Source organism: Dreissena polymorpha, chromosome 2 (genome assembly GCF_020536995.1).
Source record: "Dreissena polymorpha isolate Duluth1 chromosome 2, UMN_Dpol_1.0, whole genome shotgun sequence".
NCBI lineage: Eukaryota > Metazoa > Mollusca > Bivalvia > Myida > Dreissenidae > Dreissena > Dreissena polymorpha.
Genome location: NC_068356.1, coordinates 136,221,366 through 136,246,855, shown reverse-complemented (window position 1 = coordinate 136,246,855; position 25,490 = coordinate 136,221,366). Strand labels below are relative to the sequence as shown.

Sequence of the window (25,490 nt, the reverse complement as noted above, 5' to 3'; positions counted from 1 at the left end):
GGAGGTCTCTACATACCCTATGTCTGGTGTGAACATGTACAATTGAATGTCTCTACATACCCCATGTCTGGTGTGAACATGTACAATTGAAGGTCTCTACATACCCTATGTCTGGTGTGAACATGTACAATTGAAGGTCTCTACATACTCCATGTCTGGTGTGAACATGTACAATTGAAGGTCTCTGCATACCCCATGTCTGGTGAGAACATGTACAACTGAAGATCTCTACATACCCCATGTCTGGTGTGAACATGTACAATTGAATGTCTCTATATACCCCATGTCAGGTGTGAACATGTACAATTGAAGGTCTCTACATACCCCATGTCAGGTGTGAACATATACAATTACAGGTCTCTACATACACCATGTCTGGTGTGAACATGTACAATTAAATGTCTCTACATACCCCATGTCTGGTGTGAACATGTACAATTGAAGGTCTCTACATACCCCATGTCTGGTGTGAACATGTACAATTGAATGTCTCTATATACCCCATGTCTGGTGTGAACATGTACAATTTGAGGTCTCTACATACCACATGTCTGGTGTGAACATACACAATTGAAGGTCTGTACATATGCCACGTCTGGTGTGAACATGTACAATTGAAGGTCTCTACGTACCCCATGTCCGGTGTGAACATGTACAATTGAAGGTCTCTACATACCCCATGTCTGGTGTGAACATGTACAATTGAAGGTATCTTCATACCCCGTGTCCGGTGTGAACATGTACAATTGAAGGTCTCATCTTTGAAATTGGGACAGGTGGAAAATTAATGAATTGATGCAGACAGAAGTCGCATAATGACAAATCAAACAAAACGTGTAAATCAAGACAGTCTTGTGGCCAGCCATGTTTTTATGTGACCATCCAAGTTGTGTTCAAAGAAAACAATAGTTCATGTTTTATTGGAACTATGATGCTGATAGTCATTTTATGTAAAAGGCTTTTATTAACTATATTTAAATACTCAGTATAATAAGATTAAGATTACTTGATAAAAGCAATAATGAACAATATTATTTTAAGAGCAAAATTAGCAAGTCTATCCAATTACTGTGTCTGTATTATGAAATTTTATTTTGGAAATGTTAAGGAAAATATAATGTTACTAAATATATGTCTATGAATGTTGATTTTAACATTTGTCAAAGCTGTTTAAATGATGCTGGTAACTTTGACAAAATTGAAAGAAAATGTATTATTTTCATGTAAAGAGACATGCTTCAGTTTGTTTTGCTTAACATGTAATATAGAGGTGGTAGTTACACACATTGTTTAGACAGGTGGATAATTATAATGCTAAGGCTTTGATACTCTAAAGTGTGCCCATTGGTGTCGGGTGTTTTTGTCAAGCATCTTGTTTATTATCATAGTATTTCAAGACAATATTGATTAATTTTAGACAAAATCATTTAATCTTCCTTAAATTGTCTATTCGGTATTTACTACCAGTTATTTATTAATTTACTTGAACATGATTTAATAATGACTTTTTTGTTGCTTAAAATGCTTTATACGTTTTAAAACTAAGCATTTAAAAACGAAAATATAAGATGTGGGAATAATGTCTAAAGTTATGATAGTTATTTTTTGTTTTTGTAAAGTTAATTATGCCTTATATGTTTGTGTATAGACATTTAGACGACCAGATTAACCTGACAAAGAATTCTTGATCAATGTGTATATCGGTCAGTCCATTTGTCATTTGTATATAGAGCTATTGCGAAATGATTGTATTGTTAATGAAAATCATGCGTTTATTGTTGCCATTTTGATTTTCGCTGTTAACATGTATTTGTACAAACAATTTTCATCATGTACATCTTTTATATGCCAGATAATAAAAACAAACATTGCTTGTGGAGATGCTCATTTAAAACTTTCTAAATGATACAGAACAACACATTCCGAAGAGGCAAATATCCTTTAGGCAATAGGAACATCTTGTTACTAGTATATGTAATGCCTTTCACTAAATAAAGTCAAGCAACTATTGAAAGATTGGTTTAACTTTGTTTTGCATTATCTTAAGAAAAATTAATATATTCAACTTGGAAATCAGTCATTTGCAAATCAAGCGAGAGTGATTTAACATGCTAACACTTGTCAATAATTGAATTGTCTCTCTTTGTACGGAAGATATAGGGATGTTGTTGCTTGAAAAACAAAGTTGTATCCGTTGTTAGATAATGCTTTTGTTCATCTCTCAACATAACAAGTACATTCATACAGTTATTAAAAATATGACACTCTTTATTCTCAGCCATCAGTTTGTATTGGGATTTTGTGGAATACTTACTAAACTAATATACGTCTGTTTAATGAATTAATAGCTATGGTACAATATGATACTCAGTGTTACAAAACATGTGTAATAAAAATATAATGTCATTTATTTGAAATCATAAAATTTAGTTGTCCATACAATGCTTACAGTTTGCAATTGCGATGATAAAGGAAATGTTCTGCTCAAAATGTCTTTTTAAGACATGTGAAAATTGTAGCAATCATATTGTACTTGTATTTATATTATACATGACAAGAATTTACTTACGGTTGATGATAGCGGCTGTTACTAATTGTGTTACAGTTAGTTTCACTCGACCATTAGACCATATTTCCTTAAAAATGTGATTGTTTATATTTAACTTTAATTAAATGCATGAAACATTGTTGTTCTGTTGCTTAACAGCTGAAAATAGCTTGATTTTTGTTAATTGTGTAAAATGTTTCAAATTAATCATATTGATTACATAAAAAAAAATATTACATTTTGCGTTATTTTGAATGCATTACAAACAATTGTTACCATACAATCATATTAGTATTGAACTTAATTAATACTCTTGGATGCAATTTTTACAATAATGTGTTAATATTGTCATCCATTCCAAATAAGCATTGTGCATTCGTAAATATAGTGTGTTTATAAACTTCTTAGATGCCTTTTTTAAATTGCTTGTGTAGGTCATATTGATTAAAGACTCTTATTTATGTATTGCATATTTGTGTGTGCCTATGTCTTACTTATCTCTTCATAGTCCTTAAATTATTGCAAATAGTATTTTAATAATGTTAAAATATTTATCTAAACTATAACCAGGTTATCTGTTAATTTAGGTTTCATACATTGTATTGTCTAGCTAATTAAATTGAAGTGTCTATATTCTCGCCAACATGCATTGTTGGTGTCTGGTTTAGACAAAGCACATTACACAACTCCTGTTGTTTTTCTCCATCATTAATAACCAATGTTTATTCTGTAGATGTTGCATTATACTAAATATTTCAGTTGTGCAATGCTTTGCTCTCTTAATAAATCAGCACTATTTATTGATTTTTTATATGGGCACTTCCCATGACTTTATTCGTGAATATTTCTTTGAATGTGCGGTAGGGAAAACATTGTTTGCTTGAAGGTTTAGAAACTTAATGTTGACATCTTGAAAGATGGCAGAAAACATTTAACTGCAAAGTAGCTGTGAAAAGATGTATGTTAAACATATAATAAACAATGTAAGACAGAACTCCACGCAAGATATGTCATGCATTCGATATGCATGAACTATCTTTTTTAATTAATTTGGATCGGAATTATCTTTTAGAAATGGTATGGTTATGAGGGTCTCTATGTGCAAAATGTTGCATTTATTTTGTGTACAAGTTATTGCTTAAACATTGATTTTGTTATGGAAATAATATAGTTTATGTGCCTTTAAGAGATATACATGTTTATGTTAGTGATGTGTTTTTGCTGATCCAAGTCTGTTCCTGCACACTATTTAAAGTAGATAACTACAAGTTTTCTCATTTAAATGGGAATAGTATTGTACTGTGGAAAAGTGTTGCGAGTTCAAATAAAAATACTATGAACCGTTGTATTAGTACTATATTGGCTCCCCTATTGAAACTAGGGGACACATATTGATTTGGCCTATCCGTCCATTAGTTTGCCGTCATACTTTGGTCGACATTGGTTTACAGTCAATATCTTAAGAACTATTCCGTTAAGAGCTTTCAAATGTCACATTGTGATTGGCGTTCGCGGAGATTTAATATCGTTTGATTTTGGATTTCTCAGGTAAAGTGTCAATGTCACAGGGGTCTCTAATGTGAAAATGGTAACAATGACTGGATTAAGACTTGAGCAAACCATCGTCTTTGCATTCAATATAAACTTGACGTAACGTTAAGGAAATCGCTTTAAGGAAAGACACCACTAAGACGTTTGCACACTTTTCATCAAGGTGACAGAGACGTTATTGAGACGTCTAATACATAATAATTTTACTAAATCATGCTGGTAAATCCTAAAATTTGATAACTTATGTGATGAAATTTGATGCTGACGAAGTCATGTCGCCAGAATAGCTGCATGCTATTGGTCAAAGCAAAATTTGCAAATGCAGACTACTCTCTGTTGATAACACAGTATTGTTTTCAATATATCAAATAACACACATTTTAGGGAAAGATATTTAGGAAAACCTATCGGTAAATGCCATTTGTTTTGTATTGTGAGACAGAACTACCTAATAGTAGAGTGCCTATGATACATGTAGAAGGAAAATCGTTTAATTATCTAACCATACATGTGTGACGTATGCAAGTCAAAATAGTCTACGGACATTTACCAGTTTGTTATAAACAACACAAGGTGAATTCTCTTTTCTATCGGCAAGTATTGTGCTTAGATGTTCTATTTATAAGACGCAATAAGATTTGTATACGGGTCATGCAAAAATTGATCTTATGCAATATGATCCCAACGTAGCTTCAGCCAGGCCTGCGCAATCGCACAGTCTTGTAAGAATATGAATACTGAATAAACTACTCTGGAGTTATATCCAAACCTTGCGTGCCTTTTTTTAAAGCGGAAAGCGTAGCCATTGATGGGAAAGTGCGCAGGCTTGGCTTGAGCTACTCTGGCCGCATATGCCATAAGACCGATTTTCGCACGACGCGGATGATACAGTGTTATTTGAATATGTGGAAAAAACTGCGTCTCAAAGCCAAACAACTTATTTGGCACAGTAAATGTAAGTATAAATAAGAAACATATTTTATCTTTGCCAATAAGAATATATCTGGTGGTTACAAAGTAGAAATCGGTCTTTTTTGCGCTTTAAACCTTAAAAATAATCGCGTTTGTCGGAATGGACGTATACGTCTTGAAATCCTACTTTTGGTTTTAAAAGCGGTACCGTTTAAAAGTAATGAATTACTTACTAACTAGGCTATATATTTAATTGTATCTATGTCAATTAGAATATATCCGATGATTACAAGGTATAAATCCATATTTTGTTGCGTTTTAAAACTTAAAAGTAATCGCGTTTGTCGAAATGGACGTATACGTCTGGAAATCATACTTTCGGTTTGTTTTAAAAGCGGAACCGTTTGAAAAATAATAAATTACTTGCTAACTAGGCTATATATTTAATTGTATCTATGCCAATTACAATATATCTGGTGGTTACAAGGTAGAAATCCGTCTTTTTGCGTTTTAATACTTAAAAATAATTGCGTTTGTCGAAATGGACGTATACGTGTAGAAATCCTACTTTCGGTTTTAAAAGTGGTACCGTTTGAAAAATTATAAATAACTTGCTAACTAGGCTTTAGATTTAATGACAATTTTGCACATTTTCAAATTGCATCTATATGTATTGCTTGACAAGTATTTCATTTATGGTCAGAGGCAAAGTGTTTGGCTTTAATCAACAATCAACAAACCATATGTTTTTATCACGAAGAAATACATAATAAACCATGCGAGGACACATGATGTGTTCTCACGAAGTAAAATAATAAAACATTTCATAAACTTTTGTTTTATCTTTAAAAACATGGAACGTCTATTTTCTACCTTTATTTATATGTCAGGATTATTATTTTTTAATTTCTCGTGTGGTTTTGTGTTGTTGTTTTTTTGTTTCTTTGTTTTTTGAGGGGGGGGGGGTGAGCAGTAGGAAACCCCACCTGTGTGGTATGGTGACAACCAACCAAACTCACATGCTGCCAAAAACGGGAATTGAACTGAGTGTGTGAATCAGAGTTTATTGACGGGTCCTACTGGCCTCTTCACGAGGTCTTTATAGTCCGACCTGCCCCTGTGGGGAGAAAGTTTAATTTTGAGCCGAAGTAGGCCACATTTAACCCGGCTTTCCGGGTATTCGCCAAAGATTTCATTTAGATCCAAAAAGACCAGTGCACGGTGGCCAATGAGACCTTAATGTGCACTGGTAGATAGACAATCTCAAGACAAATTCATGTCTGAACGCAGCACCGCCAAGGGACTGCAGCACACAGCTCCGCCTTTATGGCCCACTTGTCGTCACCGGCCGTCGTCTTCATCCCCGAGACAGTTTCACCAGTGCGTTTAGCGTACTGAGTACCGCTGTCCCGGGGTCCCTATATAAGGCCACCCCCTCGATGTTCTAGTAGCTACTCCGAGCGTAAAAGTAGCCCCAGGTCCGCCCTGTCTTTCCTCCACACTGGTGATCTTGCTGTCCCACTATCCCCGTCCCTCTACAGACGGGACCTCTGGTAGGTCCAGGTCAGCGAGCTCTCGACGATAAACAGCGGGTGACAAGTCCGCTGCATCTTGGAGAAGACAGCAATCCCAGCAGTGTAGAAGACGTCCGGCTCGAGGGTGACGGACTCTGCTGGATTAGCAGAGCCACCCGCACAAGTGAGTAGATCTTCTGCGGACGACTCTCGCCTCGGTCGCGACGCGCACGCTCTAGCTGCTAACCGAGTTTGACCGTTCCTACGGCGGTGACTGAATTTTAAATCATTTTTCTTTGTGTGTCTGCAGTGTTTTGTACTGAATCAATGGCTTGTGTCTTGTGTCTGGCGGGTTTGAAAATAACCAATTGCCATTACTTAAAGGAACGTGTGCTATAGTAAGGTGTGTCTACTGTCTGTACAGCTGAGTTGTATGTATATTGGTGATAGATACGGTTATCGCATTTGTTTCGTTGAATATACATGTAGTGATGTTTGCAATTTGCTAAACGTGGCTTTGAAACACACGACAGAAAAAATGACGGTTTATGTGCCGAACAATTTTGCCCTTGAATTCTCTGTTATGGCAATACTGTTGACAACAGTGATGTCATTTTCGACGTCTCTTGGGTAGAATGCCAAGGAATCAAACAGGCTGCAGGTCAAGGTCGCTTTGTTGTAGTGGGCACTGATGCAGTTCTCTGTTTCGGAACAGCTTGATGCGCAGATGAGATTTGACAGGACCTTCGCGGAAACGTCGATGGCAGTGCAGTGAACATATCCTTGGAAAACCGAATAACGTGTGCCTGAAGACGAGAACATGTCAAAACGCGAACGAGCATTTGTAATAGGATTTGTTTCTACATGTATGGATATGTTTTGACTGCGGCATCGTCGCTATCTACTGTCTTCTAGGCACTGGTCAGTTAATACATGTATCCTCAAATATAAATTCACGTGTTTTTTTTCACGTAATGTGCCTGTTCCAACGCCGACCAGTTGCATATACATTCTGTATTTTTCAATATGAAACCGAGAAATAATAGTTTTATAAATATCTTAAAAATTTACTTTTTTCGCAACCTACCATTGGCTGCAGAGTACGGAACACCTTCCACGTCAACCTCGCACAGAGTGAGTACATCGTTAGGAGTGCTACGCGTAATCCGTACCCACTGTCCATACACCGGTGTAGCTAGCTCAAACGTGTATGAAACGCCGACCTCTCCAGGGTGAAACCCATTCACGAGATTGAAAGCCGGCCTCCGATAACCTGACGTAAAGCTTGACGTCTCTAAGGTCACGGGTTCGATCCCCACTGTGGAAGCGTTCTTTAGATTACCCCTGTAAACACCAAGTACTGCTTCTAGTCCCAGGAAACGGACTCGAGAGCGTTTATTACTTTGATATCAACTCGTCCAATACACAGCTAATATTCAAACTATGGATATGACCGATACACTGCCCTTTGATGCTTTAACATGAGTATATTGTCCATATATGGACAATGTTTGATTCAATGCATTTTATTTAGTATTATTTTGATATTTTATTGACACGCGCAACGATGGACAAGTCCTGAGTATAGGAATTATCACTATATGCAGATGCATACTCGTGACAGAAATTATTGTAACCATCCGCTTTTCTTTTATTTTAGACAAGTGACGAATGTCCTACACGACGCATATAAGAACCGAGTTCTGAGAAAACTGGGCTTAATGCATGTTCGTTAAGTGTCGTTCCAGATTAGCCTGTGCAGTTCGCACAGGCTAATCTGGGACGACACTTTACGCCTTAATTGGATTTTTGCTAAGAAAAGACTTCATTTAAACGAAAAATGACATAAAAGCGGAAAGTGTCGTCACTGATAAGCTGTGCGGACTGCACAGGCTAATCTGGGACGACATTTAACACACATGTATTATGCCCGGTTTTCTCAGAACGCGGCTCATATGGTTAGGATCCCTGTTAATTGTCTAATACTAGACATGTCTGAATTCCATATGCCGAAGAGAGTTGTGTAAATATGCATTACCAAACACTGCATTGTTTGACCAAACATATTGACTTACAACACATAGAAAGATTCTGATACGAAACATTATATTTTGACAATCTTTTTATATAAACGATTGAACGGTTTTACATTTTACAATATATTTTCATAACGATTTTCCACACAAGAAATGACAACGCACGACAAACCCATTAATTATGAGTTTCACCAAATTAAAGGTTCACACTTATGTCATACATTCCTCTTGTAAATCTTGACGCTTCGGATGAGGAATATCTGCTCGAGATTCACCCATCATGAGACGTTGTGAGACGCTGTGTGGGTGCACGACTGGTCTTCAATCAATCGCGATTTCGTATTTTCGTCAACGGCACGGTCCGCCGTATATGGACGGTTGGTGTCTGTTTGGTAGGCAGGTTTACCAAAGGCAACGTTAACGGCGTCTGTCTAAGAAACAAGGTTGGGTGAATGTAAATGTAGACATTACTACATTGACTTTGAAATATCGCTTTAATCGATAAATCCTCCGTGAAAAGGTAAACGGTGAAAAAACACGCCAATGAAATATATATATATATATATATACAGTCAACCCGTAACTTCATCTATTGTGCATCGATTTCCATGAACTCGGTCTTATTCAACGCAGAAATGAATTTCCTTTTTGGAAAGGTACATATCTAGTGTACATGTAAATGAACGTAGGTCACGCGAATTGTGTATCGTGTTATTTCTTAAAATTTGACCCAGCATTTGTCAAAATATTACAATACATGTACATTTCCAGAAAGGGTAGTTATTTCTGCATTGAATAAGTCGTGATTCCTAAAATTTTGATTTCCTCAGGCAACCGTGTAGGTCAAGTTCACGGGCGGGTTCACACATTAGATAAGTGTTATGTTTAATCTGAAATTGCAAACAAACCGTATTATCCATAATCATGAACAACTCTTGTTGGGATATTTTGACGCTTATCAATGGCCTTAGGACTTTTTAAACACGAAATGTGATCATTGAGCATGTTGATATAACGAGTTAAGATGGCAGGTTTCTATTGCAGAGTGATGTATGCCCGTGCACTCTATAACATTTAATAAGTCTATGGAAAAAAACTGTACTGGATAAAATTTAAAAAACGAGATTTATTTAAAGAAAAACGCCCAATGGTATCACGTGTCAAGTACTCGAAACGTATTAAGACGGCACCTACTCATGCCAGCGTGGTGGTACTCTTAACCCCTCGATGAATTAAGATTCTCTACCTAAGTGCGTGAATACTGGAATCGGCGGACTTCGCAAAGGAACCACCAGACGACCAATGGGCAAGAAGGTGATTCTCAGCAAGGCCTTGTGGCACGCTACGGGCACGACAAGACACAAAAGAAATCGTGGACGTCCACTACATCCGTCTCTGTCTCAAGCCGTCTCGACCCTGTTCGTCGACGAACTGCGAAAATCTTCCTCACTGAAATCTAAGTCATCACACAAGTCATTCTGCCATCATCAACCTCGCCCCATCGATCAAAACAACAAGTGCTTTGGCGACGGGCGAACGACGAACCGGCAGATGCGGGCACACTGGAAGCCGTAGGCGTAATCCTGCACGCAGGCGGTTTAGGTCATTGGTTCCCCCTTAAGTTACAAGGAGCAGCAGTGGAGTCCGGCAGATACATAGACGACTGAGCAGCCCTCTTTAGGAATCCACTGCTCACTTACAGGTATGAGGAAGGGGCTAGAAAAGGTGCCCTAATAATTGCTCGCTCAAACCTTCCCAAGACTGCTTATCGCGGCTGGAAGGGGGCCCTACACCAGCAGTCGGAACGAAAAGAAAACAAATAGAACGAGAACAGTTCTTCTCACATTAGACGTATTTTACGTGCGCAAACCTGTGCGCAGGTACGATACAGACATACCACACTAGAATAGCTCTGATATGGAACGAACTCGTCAGATACGGAATTGATATCGAAGCCTTCCCAGTTAGCTCCCATTTATGGAAGGAAGGAAGCATCGTACTATGCTCAGCTCTTAAGCCTTCACCCAGAAGAAGTGAAAACAAAGTTCTACGCAGACCTTCATACCGTCATTACCGAGTCCTTGGACACAATGGAGTGGGCCAATGCAACATGAATGGTCTTCATTTGCCCCAAACATGCGCGAAGCAAGAACCACTGATCACAAACACGATCTTCCGCCAACCAACCCGTAACTGAACGTCATGGATGAACCCTCGCTCTATACACTGGCATCTTATTGACTATGTTTCCGTGAGAAAGAGGGATTTATAAGCCACAGACCCATACATATGAGCCGTGCTTTGTGAAAAGAGGTTTTAATCCATGTGCGTAAAGTGTCGTCCCAGATTGACCTGTGCAGTCCGCACAGGCTTATCAGGGAAGACACTTTCAGCTTCTATTACAATATTAGTTTGAAGAAAGTATATTCTTAGAAAAGTCCAATTAAGGCGGAAAGTGTCGTCCCTATTAGCCTGTAAGGACTGCACAGGCTAATCTGGAACGACACTTTACGCACATGCATCAAACCCTCTTTTTCCGGAGCACGGCCGATATGATACATACGAAACGAAAACTTACTTAAGAAATGCTTTCACAGGATTAAAACCGGCAATAAGAAGGTTTTTAAAAAACCACAAAAGTTCTCATTTTGCAACAAATAATTTGTGTCAGTCTTTCCGATTATGTGCTTTAAAAATCGTATGTAAGTTTAAAGTGTTTGCATGTAATTTGTTACTGTTTAACCAGTTTGTTCTGTTTTGCTGACTGCCTCGTGAAGTTCGCGTTTTAGCAACGCGTATTTTGTAATTTTGATAAATCGTTTTTTTCTGTTTTCATGACCCACATACCATTTAAATAGCGAATGCTTATAAAATAAACAACTAAGGCTTTATTTACTGAAAACAGCAAATAGCGTACTATGTAATTGGCAATATAAACGTTAATTAATAATAAGCTTGAATACAAGTTCAGAAGAAACAGTACCTGAGCACCGCGACACTGAACGCTTTAAACCCTTGCATATACTGTTTGTACAGTCAAAACTTGCTGAGGACTTACGCGTATATACGATCGTATTACTTTTTTTTAAATCGATAAAACCATAATGTATTAACGACTTTAATACATTTCAAACGAAGTCGAGAATAACAACGTAACGTTTTTTTTTCAATGGCAAATAATGTTTTGCTTTCTTGTACTCAAAACAGGTACTCAGTTGTGTAATCTCAATCGATTTGTGCGAATTCGTTCATATGAAACATGGACAAATTGTGATCAATTATATATCAAACACGAGTCAATTTGTCGGTATTGGCGTTAATTTGCTCGTGAATTTTCCATGAAGTAAGAACATAAGAAGTATTTGATGTTTAATAACATTTATCAGTCATGTTCATAAATTAATTTGATATTGCGATAATAATATGAGTCGTGTACTGAGAAAACTGGGCTTAATGCATGTGCCTACAGTCCGCACAGGCTTATCAGGGACGACAATTTCCGCTTAAGCTAGATTTTGTTGAAAAAAAAATCTATTAAAGCTGAAAATGTCGTCCCTGATCAGCCTGTGCGGCTACAAAGCTAATCTGAGACGACCGTTAACGCACATGCATTATGCCCAGTTTTCTCAGAACACAACTTATATATTCACATTGCAATCGTGTATGCTCTTGTTACGCGAGCTTGATTATATAAACTATTTGTTAAGAGGCACATCAACTTTTTTTTATAACAAGAGACTATCTGGAAACCAAAAATACCATAAAAGCGGAGAGTGTCGTCCCTGATTAGCCTGTAATGACTTCACAGGCTAATCTGGGACGACACTTTACGCACATGCATCAAACCCTCTTTTCACAGAGTACGGCCCGTATTTAATCTTTGTCAGAACACCTTTTAAAATGTGGTCTCATGGGATATTTCGAATGAATCGCAGCACTTATTAGTATTGGTGTGTGCAAAATTAAAATAATCTTGTACATTTTATGTACAATTTAGTTATAAATTAACAGAACTTATAATTGAGAGCTTCTGTTATCGACATACAATTCTTATTCGGAACATCACTTACAATAAACTGCAATAATGTAGCGTTAGAAAATAGCGTTTCATTAGTAAACGAATAATTGAGCATAACATGAAAGGAAACGTATTTCGTGAAACGTATTTTGTGCCCATAATATTGAACAGGAGGAGTGCACGCTGGTACTTTTTCTAAATTCGGCGGTCGAAAATGAAAATGCGAGGAAATGAATGTGTCAACCAGATACTTCAATAACAACAAAAGTTTTGTTTTAGTAACGTTTAATGATGTCATGAGGGAAAGCTGTCGCTTTTAATAATTTAAGAAGAATCGGAAATCAAAGTTATGCTATTGAAGCATGTGGAATGGAGAAATGCGGAAACAATATCAAAGGAAGAACATTTTGTCATATGAAAATAGTGTTTACAATGAGGAGTTTAAAGCCATTGCGCAACTAATACCACTGGGACTTTTAACCCATGTATGCCCAGTGGACTCCCCCATTATTCTAAATTGGATCAATTTCATTCCAAAATTCGGGATTTCTAGTATTTATATATATATATTTAGAATATTTCTTACAGAAATTCCTGTAACCAAACGGCTCAGACCAAGATGAGACGCCTCAAGAGGAGTCTCAGCTGGGTCTGCGCTGTTTGCCAAGGCCTTTTTTTCTAGACGCTAGGCATAAATGGGTTAATGCATGACATATTTTAGATACACATAAAATAATTCTTTGAAAGAAGACACTTGGGTTTCACGTCATAAACAAACTGTTGTTTGTTTTAAGAAGCTTATAGGAATTTCAATATTTCGAATTAATATACGCGCCAACGTTAAAATAATGTTGTTTTTTTTTATCTTTTTTTGGAAATGAGTAATGAAACTTAAAAATAAATAAGCAATTATATTAAGAGTCTTATTTCATATTTCTCATTCTGACGTTTAACAACATACCTGTATAATTAACGGCTATGTTGTATTTATGTTTGTTTTATGGAAACAACAAAAAAGTTGTAAAGAAAATTATTTGGTTTTCAGTAGTTTTAAGTTTAGGCTCTTTCAAAATCGGTATACGAATTAAATCTGTGTTTATTTTCGTATTAAGGTTGTCAAATTTAAGACGAAAAACGAAAATACGGTATATGGACGGACTCTGTATCCACTGACCATTGCCCATGAGTTTGCAACGACTGCATTTAATTTAACTCAGTGTTCTTTCATAAATATAATGCACATTACACGGACTTTGTTTGAAACTAAATATTTTTCTTTTATCAATGTAGTATTTGCTCTATTAATCTAAGTGCATTGTCGTCTATTTGCTTAGCGACAGCTTAGGTAGTTTGTTAAATGTACTAATTACTTCAAGTTCTAATTGACCTACAATTTCGCTGCGTACTCGTTCTATCATTTGGAATTCCGCTGAAAATTTGTGAAAACAAAACAGGAGAAAACAAGTAGTCCATAATAGAAGTTGGTACTTTGAAATTCTAAATTATGTCTGAAAACACTTAAAAAAAATAACAATCTTCTTACTTCTTCTTCTCATCCATATCACATAAAACCACACCGGGTCTCTGCGCAAAGGTAGGATTCCAAAACTTCAGAACTAATCTGTAATCTTCCGTTTTGAAATTCATTACTTATTCATGTGCAGGTAATGTAGACAGAAGATTTTATCGCGATAACATGGACGATAAAACTCTCTTTTTAGAGACCTCTTGTGAACTATGAAAATTATCTGTAATTTCCATAAGCGGAGCGTATCAACTTTTAGTCTCCTCTAATATTCCCCTGATGATCTAACAACTACGTGATGGGTATATATTATTTATTCCCTTACTTATAGACTTAAATCATCCGTCCCAGTGTTAGCCTTTGAATCTTGCAAGTCATAGTTAAAAACAAAACTTGGCATGGGTCAACGCCAAGGTTTCAAATAACACTCGTGGATGGCAGACCAAGAGCAGATTATAAAGGGGTCATGCTCTGTAAAAAAGGTGTTTAATGCATGTGCGTAAAGTGTCGTCCCAGATTGGGACGACACTTTACGTAAATGCATTAAACCCCTTTTTCACAGATCACAGTCAATATAGTTATTTTAACAGTTCTGATAATATGTTAACTTTAGTAACCTAACGCCCATGATCAGCAATCTTATGCCCTTACTTAGCCGACCAATCATAGGCAGTATTTTCAGCTCAAAAGTCAAAGTAGCATAAAATGATCAGTCTTTATCAATTTCATTCGCGTGCGCTTCATAGTTTTATTTCGACCCATGGTGCAAAAAGGTACCTTGTGTACTTTAAATTTAACGGTATGTGGTACCATTTTGCACCGATGGTGCGATTTGATATATACCAACAATACAATTTTACATTGAAACCATTCAACCGATATTTCATAGTCCTGAGTAACTGGACTAAATGAGTCTGAGAAAACAGGACATAATGCATGTGCGCAAAGTGTCGTCCCAGATTAGCCTGTGCAGTCCGCACAGGCTAATCAGGGACGACACTTTCCGCCTTAATTGGTTTTTTGCTAAGAAGAGACTTCATTTTAACGAAAATGGACTGCACAGGCTGATCTGGGACGACAATTTACGCACAAGCATTATGCCCAGTTTTCTCAGAAATAAATCTGTTAACAGGCTGATTCAGATTATAAATAAAAGTGTGATGCAATCACGTGACAGACAATTTGGCGACGTCCATTCCGAGATTCGTATTTTTCGCCATTGTATGACCTTGAATACCTTTTTTAATGCCGCTCACATTCCAACCATATAAGCGAGAAAGTGATAAGAACAATAGTAGATAGCAACACTATCTGATTTGAAAAAAGCAATGTATCTAACTCGGCCCAACTACAATTTGATTATTGCCAATGCGCGTGCGTGAGCATTAGGATAAGATGTTTTTAAATACGTTTTATTACGTTAGTTTTTTTTACTTGTAAAAAGCTTTTGTATTTGCTGAAGAATTCCCGTATATATCAACCACGCAGTATAATATTAAACCCTTTCCCATTCAGAAGCAAAGTGAAAATGACTATGTGCAAACAGCATAAAACCAGAACAGCTTTGGAGTAACTCGCAATTTGTTCAGGTTTTATGCTGTTCGCTACTCACCAGTATCTAAGGTTTGGAAAGGAAGCCTTTAAAAATTGAAGAAAGGCCTTTAATTTAAAAGTAAGGGCCTACACATGCGTGAAAATACGTATCTAAGTGGTAAAGGGTCAAAACACTCATATACGCATTTCAGGCCATGGTATTTTAAGCCTCGTCGATTCGATAAATTATGCAATGATAGAATAGTAACATATTCTCTGTATGAAGTGGGCATTGCAACATAAAACAAGCAATGGACGAGTTTTACATTCTTAAGTTGGGGGATGATCACAACGAGGAAATCAGGTTCAGTGAGATATGCCATCGAGATCTTTCCGCCAAACCGTGCTTTATTATTTATGAAATCGTTAAATTGTTTGATCATAGAACCACTTTATGAACATATAGTGTATACGTGTAACAAAAATTGTAAGAGTTCACGTGACAATTACGTACTCCACATGCCACCAGACACACTTTTGCGTCGTTTTATTACAATAAATATGATAACGTGATATTATGTCAGTAATTTTTCTTTCTCTGCAGCTTGGAACTAGAGCGAGAAGAGAGAGAAAAGAAGAGTATACCACTTTTATAAAGATCACATGATGAAACTATTTGAGCCTTGTTTTGGGATAACTGGGCTTAATGCATAAGCGTAAAGTTTTATCCAAGTTTAGCCTGTGCAATCCGCACAGGCTAATCAGGGACGACACTTTCAGCCAAAACTTGATTTTCGATACGAAGGGACTTTCTTGAAACTAAAAATACCAAAAAATCGTAAAGTGTCGTCCCTGATTAGCCTGTCCATACTGCACAGGCTAATCTCGGACGACACTTTACGCACATGCATTATGCCCAGTTTTCTCAGAACAAGACCCATATAGTGTATACGTGTAACAAAATTGTAACAGTACATGTTACAATTAAGTATTCCACATGGTACCATGGTAATCAGTGCAGTAACTCAGGTGTCATTGACTTCATGAAATGTGGATAAAATAATAAAATAGACATTTAAGTTTAAGGTAAATAAAACTTCACATAATATAACATAAGATTGATATTAATAAGATCAACATTACATATTTATAAAAATAGTTTCTAGTGAGCATAAAAGGCGCATGACTGTATAGAATGACAATTAACACTTTCTTGTTGAGTTGTTTGGTATAAATTTATGTGTTTATCTATGCTTTCTTATTTTATTGTTCTTACTAGTGATCTTTTAATATATTTGGACCGTGCTCTGTGAAAAAGGGGTTTAATGCATGTGCGTAAAGTGTCGTCCCAGATTAGCCTGTGCCGTCCGCATAGGCTAATCAGGGACGACACTTTCCGCTTTTATGATATTTTTCGTTTAAAGAACGTCTCTCCGTGCTCAAAGTGAGCTTCTGTAATCATCCTATGTCAAGCGTCCAGCATCATTTGGTGTGCGGTATGTGTGCATCGAAATATTTCAGATCGTTACAAATCTAGAGGCCACGTTTTCCATCTCATCTTTATGGAACTTAGTCAGAAAATATTGGACTGTTTGAACATTATATAAAGATAGAATTTTAGTCACGTGTTTAAAACTAGGTCACTATGTCAAATTATAGCAAAATCGTGTAACCATTCTTGAGTCCACAATAGTGGTCTAAAACAGTGTATTCCTAAGGGCATAAGGAATATACTGGACTATACATTCCCAGGGTATGACACGCAGAGCGTACGTAAGTGTTAATATAGTATTGTATTGACTGTTACTATCATTAAATACGTATTTATAATATGAACTTTGACTATACTATTATACAAAGTTTGTATTAATATTTAATTATAGTAAGCATTGCACCTATCACTGCAATAATTATAAGAATGCGGTACCATATTACTTGAATCAGTCCGGGTATGTTTCCGCGCAAGATGTATTATACGTTGGTGGGATTTACTGCCTCTTTCCCAAAGACCAAGATCTTGTCAGTTATCAGAATGTCCAGTAGATATTTGGACAGCACAGAGAAGACCGGGCCTTTGCATAGCTCCTCGATGAAAAGGTTTAACACTAGTCCATGGGAGTGCAATGCGGCTCGAAGCCGGCGCCTCTGCAATGAAAAGAGGTTGCAGAGTAGCAGAATGTGGGCAGCCGTGAAGGGCTCCCGACAACGGTTCCAGAACGATGATATACTCTCCTGCGCCACCGAGTTAGAGTGTGTTTCCAATCCGAAGACGCGTCGTGGCTCTGTCAAGCGTAATGGCTCTGTTAAGCGTTATGTCTCTGTCAATCGTCGTGGCTCTGTCAAGCGTCGTAGCTCTGTCAAGCGTCGTGGTTCTGTCAAGCGTCGTAGCTCTATCAATGTTACAGTTCGTTCATGGAAGCATTTTGTCATTTATTTGAGTCGCGTTTTGAGAAAACTCGGCATAACGCATGTGCGTAAAGTTTCGTTCCAGATTAGCCTGTGCAGTCCGCACAGGCTAATCAGGGACGACACTTTCCTCTTTTACGACATTCTTCGTTTAAATGAAGTTTCTTCTTAGCAAAAATCCTATTTAGGCGGAAAGTATCGTCCAGGATTAGCCTGTGCGGACTGCATTGGCTAATCCAGGACGACGCTTGACGCACATGTATTAAGCCCATTTTTCTCAGAACGCGACTCATTTTATGACGAAAGCGTTCATGTTCCCATATTGAACCGCGATTGTTTGGAATAATGATTCAAATCGAGCATATTTGTTTTGTAAATATTTCCTTAATTACCATCTCTACAAGTTAAATGACTTGTGTATGGACTCAAAAGGACCGTTTTTACAGATTTTGGCATGTATTGTAGTGTATTATTAAATGCTTTATATTAATAAATTTAAACATTTGATCTTAAAAGCTCCAGTTTAAAATCAAGAAAGAAACAAAAAAGTAACCCTCAACTGGGCTCAAATCACTGACCCCTGACATTAAAGTCTAATGCTTAGACCACTCGGCCATCCGTTCTCATATAATGAATGATGTATTTTATACTTTATATAAGCAATCCTCGTAGTGTCACAAAATAAATATAACGACAACAACAGAACTCCCCAGATTATTCAGTCGTTTCGCGTTGCAACAATTTAAAATTTTCAGGTTTTTAAATCGTCAAAAGATGCATAAAATGTATATTTCAGAGCATGGTAAATGCTCAGTATTACTTTTTCCTCACAAAGATCATAACTAAAACGAAAATTTACGAATCTGAAACATTTCTTTTTAATTTTGTCAATTAACCAAAACGTGAAAAAGTCCCTTTAAAATGCATTCCTTAATTACGTTAGTATTAAATAAAATATTGTAGAAATCGCTCCTACTTGACATTGTTTTTCAAATCAAAACAACATACGGACGCATCGCTTTTGAGAAACATTATACATGTATCATAACCCAGTTATGCCTAGTGGACTCTCCCATCCTTCTAAATTGAATCAATTTATTTCCAAAATTAGGGATGTCTAGTATATTTATTTCTATATTAGAATACTTCTTACAGAAATTCCATTAAGCAAACAGCGCAGACCCAGATGAGACGTCGCATCATGCGGCGTCTCGTATGGGTCTACGCTGTTTTCAAAGGCCTTTTTTCTAGACGTTAGGCATAAATGGGTTAAAGTCATGCGACAGCTTAGGGATGCCTTGTACTTTGATTGTTGTTAAACTTATGATAAAGTATTTCCTCGTAAACTAATGATGATCGTGTCGAAACACAAAAAGACATTGACTTTTGCAGTCGTTTCTGTCAAATATTGTTCTATGTTATATATCTGCTTTGCTTCTACTATAGCAGGTTGTCTAAATTTCGAACTTTTAAAGACTTTGACATGATAAAGTTGGTAAGGACATTCAATGTAATGTGAATAGGACTTATCTAACTTTATAGGTCATGTATGGTTTTAGAAGGTGGTTTAATAAACCCAAATCAGTCTGTTAAAACCCAAATGAAGACCGATGCGAAATATCATGTACTTACTTTTGGTCTTACCATGTGTTTTTCAGATACACCGGGCTCAGCATGTATTCTACTACGAGATAAACGAAACTTTTATGAACGTATCTGTTTCAATAATCTACTAGTTTTAAATGGCCCGAACACGCGGTTGAATAAGGTGAGTGGTTATGACATACTACCCATTGTCGCATGACGCGGCTCATAGACCATCGCTATTATGACAATATTGCATCATTCAAACCAATAGCGCTACTCGAAGGAGCCTGGATGTACATGTGATTGGCATCAATATTTTTTGTTGCTTACCGGTATATTTCGTGATGTTCCATGCACAATTCTTTGGTTTCCTAAATCTGTAAAATCATTTTAGCCTCGCTCTGGAAAAATCGGGCTTAATGCATATGCGTTAAGTGTCGTCTCAGATTAGCCTGTGCAGTCGACACCGACTAATCAGGGGCGACACTATCCGCTTTCAGACATAGTTAAGTCATATGGTTCAGATTTTGCATTGATTTCAACCGAATCCTATTTCGAATTCAATGTTGAATGAAAACAATGTTGTTGTTGTTTTTGAAACCTTTATGTTATATTTAATTGTAACTGTTTTACACCTGTATTTAGTATTTATTCAGATGAGACCATCGCAAGGTGACAAAAGAATGCTCAACTGCTTCTTGTTATTTGCTTTTCCTCAAAAAAAATTTGAGAAAAATATTGCGTGCCAATTTCGTTGTTGCAGATATCAATCTTGAGAGTAGCGACCGCTTGATTGCTTCTTGACATTCGCTTTTGATCTATATGCAATTCGTATTTGTGCTCAAAAAGTGAATGTTGCTGACAACCGCTTTGAAATATTTACATTTATACCGTTTGAAATACAGACATGTCGAGAACATCTTTTTATGAAATTAATATATATTTAAATAACCAGTTATGAATTTAAATGACATGTTCATGATGCAATATTCTGAACGACATTTAACCATGTGCATCGGGAGTTAGAAAAGGATATGGGCATAAATAATATATACATATATTTATACCATATATTTATACATGTACTCACATTTGTGTTAATAAGACCTTGTAAAACATTGATCTGCCAATGCCAAAGAAATCGAAATTAAAAACATCGACCGGTAATTTAGGTTCTTTTAATCGGGAAACTAACAAAGCTAACAATGGGAAAACAATCCTTAATGCATGCTTTTAAAGTATACTCCCAGATAACCATGTGCAGTTACCGCTTTTATGGAATGTTTCGTTTAAAGGAATTCTCCTATAAACGAAAATCTATTCTATGAGGAAAGTGTCGTCCCTGATAAATCTGTGTGGGCTGCACAGGCTAATCCGGGACGACATTTTAAGCACATGCATTATGCCCCGTATTCACATAAAGCGGCTTATATATTAATTTATAAAGGCAATCAACTAAGCGACAACGGTGCTTACATGTGTTCACATAAAATAAATATTTGTTTGAATAGAACTGAATTTCTTCAACAGATTAACATGACGAAAGAGACTCATTGTTATACAACATCCGTTCAAACTTAATAGTCGATTGGTCGATAACACTTTCGTAGTCTTATAACATATGGAGCGAACACCATAAACTGATCTTGAAAACAACATTCGCAAAGTTCGCTTTATTGATAGTATATGTTATGCTAGTATGCAATGCGTACACAGAAAAAGAAACGCCGTTAACATTAAAATATATTGTACGATATATGCCGCGAAATTCCAACGTATTTTTAATTCTGAGAGGTAAAGATACTTTCGCATCTCCTGAACGTACTGTTTGAGATCTCATACATGCGAGAGTGAGTGACAAGGTCCATCAACACTACAGGTCCAAAAACTACCGTCACTGCAGCGAGCGTTCCCGGATCGTTCACCTGTAAAATAACGATATGAGCCTTGCTCTGGGAAAGCAGAGACGACACGTTCCGCCTTGACTTGATTTTCGCTAAGAATAGACCTTTTTTAGCGAAAAAAATCCGTAAAAGCGAAAAGTGTCGTCCCTGATAAGTCAGTGCGGACTGCACAGGCTAATCTGAAATAACTCTTTACGCACATGCATTAAGCCCATTTTTCGCAGAACGGGGTTTGATCACCGTTTTCAACAGTATACAAGTCATATCGTGGCAGCCAGTTAACATACACTTTTAATTGGCTAGCTGATTTCCAATTACTTAGTACTAGTGGTGAGTTTATTAATCAGATCGTCGACGCGTCATCGACGAATTGCTGCTGACGTGACGATGACCATGAAAATTTAGAGTCGACGAAAAGTTGACGATTTTTTTACCGCACGGATCATTCGATATATATGTTTTTGTGTGCAAAAGTTTAAATCTTTTAAAATATACTTTAAGCACTCAGCCCCTAGCATATTCAGCTCCATTTTTTTACAATAACAATAGTGCAGTAAGGTTCAATATTTCAGCGTACATAAATAACAACTTTCAATGTTTTCAATGAGATTCAAGTACAAGTACAACGAACGCAGACAGCAAAATAAATTCGAAATCGTGGAGGATTTACACATTGCAAATGCAATTCCTAATGGCAATAAGTAAGTTTTCAATCCTTATTGTCTTTCTGAGTTGTATCAAAAACAACGGTAGTGGATCCAGTGGGGCTGAAATGTTATCATGGTTATTCAGGAAAATTTTGCATAATTTCGCGACCTGTCAAATTGTGTTCCTGCATCATGTAATGTCTAGGAATCATCTTTCGTCATATACTTAGTTTAAATGCTATTGTTTCTGTGCACCAATAAGTTGTATAGAACAGAAATTTTCCTATTATTCAAAACTTCATTCTTAATTAAATAGCAAAAAACTGTAAATTTGTAATTCGAAAGTGAAATTCAAGTTTTTCTTGCTGAACAATATAAAGTTAATTAATAAAATTGTCATATATTAGTTGAATTCATATTGGCTTTGTAATTGAGCCTGCGGCCTCAGGCCAATACGGCTGTCTTCAGCTCTATAGCAAAGCCAATATGAATTCAACTAATCAATAACATTATAAAACAACCCCTTTAAACCTATCAGCGATCGTTATACGGATGTGTACAGCGGCTATAGCCAATTCATTCAAGATGTCGGTCAGAGAAGAATTTGTTCCCTTTCCATGTCAAGAAACTATTATCATAAGGTCCATATTTAAGTAGATATTTTCATATTCTTCTGATAATGATCATACAAGTTTTTCTTTTGAAATAAAATTACTTTTTAACGGTCTGTTTTTATTTAATAATCTGTATTACTCTTCACTCTGTACAAGATTTGTTGTAGTTATTGGGGTTTAACGCCTTTTTCACTCAGTACGTAACATTGCAGCCAATATTTCAAACACAAAGCAAGATTGTTAAGCATGTATTCATTATTAAATCTCAAAACACATAAGGAATAGTCATGATAAAGTTCTTTTTGATAAAATATAGTAATATAATGTTAATATCAACAAAAACATTGGTTAAATATTAAAACCTTATTTTTTTGTTAAAAAAGCTGATTAATCGATTAATCGCTGATTATGGCCTCCGATTAATCGACTCCGTTTTGGGGAACCGATTCCAATCACTTAGTACAAAAGTTAGTACACATGCTTTTATCAGATCTGTTAACTGCCCTACTTGAATCAGGGGTATGGGGAGAATGGTCGTATATATATGAACACATCACTTGCGAATGTAAATGTTCGTCACAACATTAAAAAACAAACTGCAATACAGTTTTGAGATGTTCACTGCTTGCTACTACACTTGTACAGTACAGGTGGCATATGACATAATGTTAAGAAAGGTATAAAAACTGACCACAACTTGGTAGATCTCCTTCTTGTGCCCAGTTTTTATTATGTCGTCAATGCAGCCGTTTGTGATGTTGTACAGTTTCACGTTCTTGCCAAAACGTGACAAAACGTGACGTCACGAGGAGTTCTACAATGGAAGAATGACGTCATAGACAGAGATAAAGTGGGCGGAACGGTTTCTAACACGTTCTGACCCAAATCGTTCAGTTAGCAAAATCTTTAAATCATGAATTTGATTTCTTAGTGACGCGGAATAGTAATGACACACCATGACCGGCATATTTAATAACTATGTTGTGAATACTGCCACCTCCACACATGAATTGTAAAATGTAAATAAGAATTGTACGTACGCTTCCGTTTGGTCAAGATAAACACTCGTGTATCGACTACTCGACCCAGAAACACGATGCTGACGTCCATTTTTTCAAGGTCAAACAAGTAAAACTTATCGTAAATTTCCATGACCACTGATCTGTTGTCTGCTTCGTAAAACCTCGTGTTTGCATTGCAGGCCACCTTCTGTTGAGTATAACGTTTGCAAGCATGACGCACGATATTTTGTTATTTTTGAAAAGTTTACTTAATTGGACTGTTTTGTAATCAAATTGATCATGAACGTATCTTAAGTATCGAATAATTTTCAGGGGGAATGCAACATTTTACAAAAATATGGACGTTTTAAGTGTAGAAAGTATAATTACATAAAAGAAACTCAATAAAAAAATATTTGAAAACAAAACTGTAATTAATGGATTATTTATATGAGCCGCGTTCTGAGAAAGACTGGGCTTAACGCATTGCGTAGAGTGTGCAGTCCGCAGAGGCTAATCAGTGATGACAGTTTCCACACTGAAATTTCGTTTAAAAGAGACTTTATTTTAACGAAAAAATTCAACAAACGTGGAAAGTGTCGTTCCTGATTAGCTTGTGCGGACTGCACAGGCTAATCTTAGACGACAATTTACGCACGTGCATGAACCCTACTTTTCACAGAACGGGGCTCATATAGACGTCATCATTATATGTTGTCGAAATGCATTGAAGCAAATGGGAGCAATACACATACAATTAGCAAAGAGCGAAATAAAAACCGTCGTCTAACAAGTTCTCGGATGGCGCGGTATTCCAGTCTGCCGACATCATACACGCCGACTATGTTGGGCGAGTCCTCTCCCGCACTGCCGGTCACGAACAACTCATCCTGGTGGCCCCGTGGAACACGTCCTGTGGAGACAGACTTTATTGAGGCTACCGGTAATTAAAGAATAATTGTTAGTGTTCCGAATGATATTGCGGTGTATTTTTACTTGATAGCGAAACCATTAATATTTTCTAAAAACAATAATGTGTAACATTAAACATTTAACTAATATAATTGTTATGGTAGTCCGCCGGAAAACACTGTCTGTGTAGACAGACTTTATTGAGGCTAATTAAAGAATAATTGTTAGTTTTCTTAATGCTATTGCGGTGTATTTTTACTTTATAGCGAGGCCATTGAAATGTTTTTTTCTCTGCGCATACCGTCCCCGTTGTTGTTTTATTGAATAATATGTGTAACATTTAACTAATATAATTTTAAAGTTATATAATAAGCAAAACGTTTCTCTGAAATATTTCTTTACAACAAAAATAAATATAAATAAGCTGTATGTTATTAAAGTCGCGAATCAAGAGGACTAAAAACATGCGCTAAAATAGCAAATTGAACTTAATAAAATAAAATAAATGACGTTAAAATTGAAACGAAACCGGAAACGAAACAGCCCTAAAAATAAGTAAAATATAATTATATATGAGCCGCACTCTGCGGAGTTTAATGCATGTGCGAAAAGTGTTGTCCCAGATCGGTTTGTAAATCTGCACAGGCTAATTACGGACGACACTTTTCGCTTTAATAGAAATGTTCGTTTAAAGGAAGTCTCTTCTAAAGTAAAATCCAGTCTAAGCGACAAGTATCGTTCCTGGATCGCCTGTGCTGACTGCATGACCTAGTCTGGGGTGA

The 25,490-nt window shown here is 36.6% G+C and overlaps 2 long non-coding RNA genes across 4 annotated transcripts in view; one reads left to right on the top strand and one right to left on the bottom strand.

The window, feature by feature from the left end:
* LOC127869144 (uncharacterized) overlaps positions 1–3,889 on the top strand; it is a 41,909-nt gene extending 38,020 nt beyond the window's left edge. For both annotated transcript variants that reach the window (XR_008044428.1, XR_008044427.1), the window contains one exon: positions 5–3,889. This is a non-coding gene — a long non-coding RNA (uncharacterized LOC127869144). The remainder of the gene's footprint in view (positions 1–4) is intronic.
* Positions 3,890–21,228: 17,339 nt separating this feature from the next.
* On the bottom strand, positions 21,229–24,708 carry LOC127869153 (uncharacterized). 2 transcript variants are annotated; one of them, XR_008044438.1, is made up of 4 exons: positions 24,588–24,708; positions 23,836–24,004; positions 23,487–23,609; positions 21,229–21,555 (listed from the first exon to the last, which is right to left on the bottom strand). It is a non-coding gene; the product is annotated as an uncharacterized LOC127869153 (long non-coding RNA). The 2 variants fall into 2 exon arrangements; XR_008044439.1 differs by having other exon boundaries at positions 24,552–24,664.
* Positions 24,709–25,490: the final 782 nt, after the last annotated feature.